Source organism: Poromitra crassiceps (assembly GCF_964638095.1).
Source record: "Poromitra crassiceps genome assembly, chromosome: 15".
Taxonomy (NCBI): domain Eukaryota; kingdom Metazoa; phylum Chordata; class Actinopteri; order Beryciformes; family Melamphaidae; genus Poromitra; species Poromitra crassiceps.
This window is the reverse complement of record NC_139634.1, coordinates 24449576-24453110: the sequence shown is the minus strand read 5'-3', so window position 1 is coordinate 24453110 and position 3535 is coordinate 24449576. Positions and strand designations below refer to the sequence as shown.

General features: G+C 44.5%; 1 pseudogene across 1 annotated transcript; it reads right to left on the bottom strand.

The window, feature by feature from the left end:
- Positions 1-1765: 1765 nt before the first annotated feature.
- On the bottom strand, positions 1766-2707 carry LOC310789937 (ubiquitin-like-conjugating enzyme ATG3 pseudogene; annotated as a pseudogene). The gene has a single exon. The product of its transcript is annotated as a ubiquitin-like-conjugating enzyme ATG3 pseudogene (transcript).
- Between the last annotated feature and the right edge of the window lie 828 nt (positions 2708-3535).

Genomic DNA, 3535 nt, shown 5'->3' with positions numbered 1-3535 from the left:
TTCATATAGCTAGAGATGAAACCATGTGAACATTTCATATAGCTAGAGATGAAACCATATGAACATTTCATATAGCTAGAGATGAAACCATATGAACATTTCATATAGATGAAACCATATGAACTTTTCATAGCTAGAGATGAAACCATATGAACATTTCATATAGCTAGAGATGGAACCATATGAACATTTCATATACTGTAGCTAGAGATGAAACCATATGAACATTCATATAGCTAGAGATGAAACCATATGAACATTTCATATAGCTAGAGATGAAACCATAACATTTCATATCATTGTTATAGTAGTCTCGCTTGCCAGACTATCTCCGTTTCATATAGCGTGATGGGTGAATTGGGGGAAGGGGAGGGAGGGGAACGGGTGCTGCACTGCAGGAGCCAAACAACATGAACACAACGAACACAACTCAACTCTGAGCTCTCCATCAGCACAGCAGGCAGCCGGTATGCCACGGGCAACCTCATGTCTTGAGCCAGGTGGGGAGGCACAGCAGACAGCCGGTATGCCACGGGCAACCTCATGTCCTGAGCCAGGTGGGGAGGCACAGCAGGCAGCCGGTATGCCACGGGCAACCTCATGTCCTGAGCCAGGTGGGGAGGCACAACAGGCAGCCGATATGCCACGGGCAACCTCATGTCCTGAGCTCTCCATCAGCACAGCAGGCAGCCGGTATGCCATGGGCAACCTCATGTCCTGAGCTCTCCATCAGCACAGCAGGCAGCCGGTATGCCATGGGCAACCTCATGTCCTCAGCTCTCCATCAGCATAGCAGGCAGCCGGTACGCCACGGGCAACCTCATGTCGGGGAAACAGAGCTATGAGCTTTAGCCGCTGAAGTGTTTAACTCATTGGAACATATACATCCAAAATAATTTAGTGGATTTAAAGTAAAATGAGCTGTAGCTGTATTGCTCACTTTTTGGAAGTAGAGTTGATTCAATTAGCATGAATATCAACCCACTTTGTATCATTATAATGTTGTTAATATAAGCAGGTGGGCAGTGTTTACCTTCGCAATGTTTTCCACAGAGAGAGCTCCCATTTCCTCCTCTCACAAAAAACGCCCCGCTGTGATGCGTTTTACGTCACAACGAAACTGCAGAAGCTCTGCTCGAGATGCGAAATCTGCTCGAGGGCTGTCTATTCGGCTTCCAGGGTGGCTGTTATTGTTTATTTTTGTTTATTTGCAGAGGGTTTCTCCAAATGGAGGATATTTCTCTGTGGAAAAGATAGCGAAGATAAACACTGCCCATCTGCTTATATTAACATTATAATAATACAAAGTGGGTTGATAATCGGTAAAGCCATCCTTGAATGCAAAATGTAATGTTCTAGTCTTTGTAATAGGATATGATGGTCAATGGTATCAAAGGCAGCGCTAAGCTCTAGCAAAACAAGTATGGAGAGAAGTCTCCACAGCGTGAGGGCCTTGTGAAAAGAATCCTTTAACTATGATTGAGAGGCTGCTCTGCTGTCATCGAGTCTGCATTCTCAGTGCCATCAGGTGCGTTAAAGCTGCTGGTACCAGCACTTTGACCACCAAGCTTGGAGTTTTGTTAAAGGGAGACTGTTGCTTTCCTCTGCTTCCTGGCTTTGGTGGCACCTCACCATCACATGTTTTTAACCCTGGAAGTGCTGTACTATTTCACAAGGTGTGTAACAGCCATCTATCATATAGATTATTGGCGTGTAAAGAGTTAAAGGTATCTCTATCTGCAGAAGCACATTTGCATGGTTGAAGCTACATGGTGAAGTGCCTTGTGTAGTCGTATTCTATTGTGGGAATGACTGCCTGGACAAACTTCAAGAAAATCAAAAGATACATATGCACTGCAAGTTGTCCTCCTCCCTTCGCCACAGTCTCAATAATCTTTTTCATGACTTCAGCATGTCTGCAGGGGTGCACAGAGCACATGGCCGGAGGAGGAAGGTGGGGGTGGTTCTCGATGGTGACCGTTTTCTTCACATGGTCTTGGCTGATGTCCTCGTACATCTGTTCTACGCTCAATGGCTGCCTGTCCTCATCGTATCCAAACAGCCAGAGTCGAGGCGTCTGGTAGTATTTATCATATGTAATGTACAGGTCGTATGTTCTAGTCTGAAGAATGGCATCTTCACTCCCGGGCTCAGCTTTGGCTTTAGATTCTACCATTTTACTGGTGTCCAAGGTTGCCTCATCCGTTTCCAATAGGCCACTTTCCTCATATTCTTCCATATCTGCTGCCTCTCTGTCTTCGTCATCATCATCATCATTGCCACATGCTGCAGAATTGGCATTCATATTGATGTCGTTGTTGTCCAAGGAGATTTCTTGTACCATATCTGTAACTCCTAACACACCTGAGTTGTGGTAGGTGTCCACCCAGCCCCCATCTTCATCATCCTCCTCTATAATGGCTTCCAGCTCGTCTGAATACTCCATCCCTTTACAGCGCTTGTAACAGGGAACATTGCGCGTTAAGAGAAACTGTTTATCCCGGGGCAAATATGGCTTCACTTTGGCATCTTCCCCAGACGCCCATTTCCATGTGGGGCAGTGGTGAACCAGGTGATCACCAGCAGCTACAAACTCTACTGGTGTAATTACTCCAGTCTCTTTGAATTTCGATTCCTTCAAAACTGGAGTGAGAAACTCAGCCACTCCCAGGGCCGTGCCTTTCACTGAGTTTATAACGTCCTGCATCCTGTAGAGCTCTAGCTCGATAAAGTCTAGTAGCATGTAGTTCTCAAATTATAATTATTTTGCATTGGTAGTGTCACCAGGCATCAACACTCATGACATCACTGATGACATCACTCACTGATAACATCACAATTGCTCGAGGAACATCACTGATGACATCATCCCCGAGTGCTCGAATGATATCACTGATGGCATCATCATTGAGTGCCGTAAATCACTGATGATGTCACAATGTCAACAGTGACATCATCATCAGTATATAAATGGGAGCTAGGGCTCTGTTTGTTTCTCTGTCCCACTGTGATTGTCCCACTTTGATGTCATAAATCCCACTGTGACATCATCAGTGATGTCATAAATCCCACTGTTACATCATCAGTGATGTCATAAATCCCAGTGATCCCCTCTTCTATTTCTGACAGTACTTTTGAACTTTGGAGACTGAAGGGAATATCTACTCTAGAGGATTTATTTATTGAGGACACCTTTGCATCCTTTGATCAGCTCTCTGATAAGTTTAGCCTACCCCCATCGCACTTTTTTAGATATCTGCAGATTCGTAACTTTTCTCGGTCCAATTTGGGCCAGTTTCCAGGGCGTCCACCCGAAAACCACTTGGACCGTATCCTTAAATTGAATCCGGCTATAAAAGGGTATATTGGTATGCTTTACCTTATAATTAACACTCTTGACCAAGTCGTATTTGAACCCCTCAAAAATAGATGGGAGAAGGATATGGAAATGCCTATCTCTGAGGAAGTATGGGATTTAGCAATTAAGAGAATACATTCTTCTTCAGTATGCTTGCGACATTGTGTTATTCAGTTT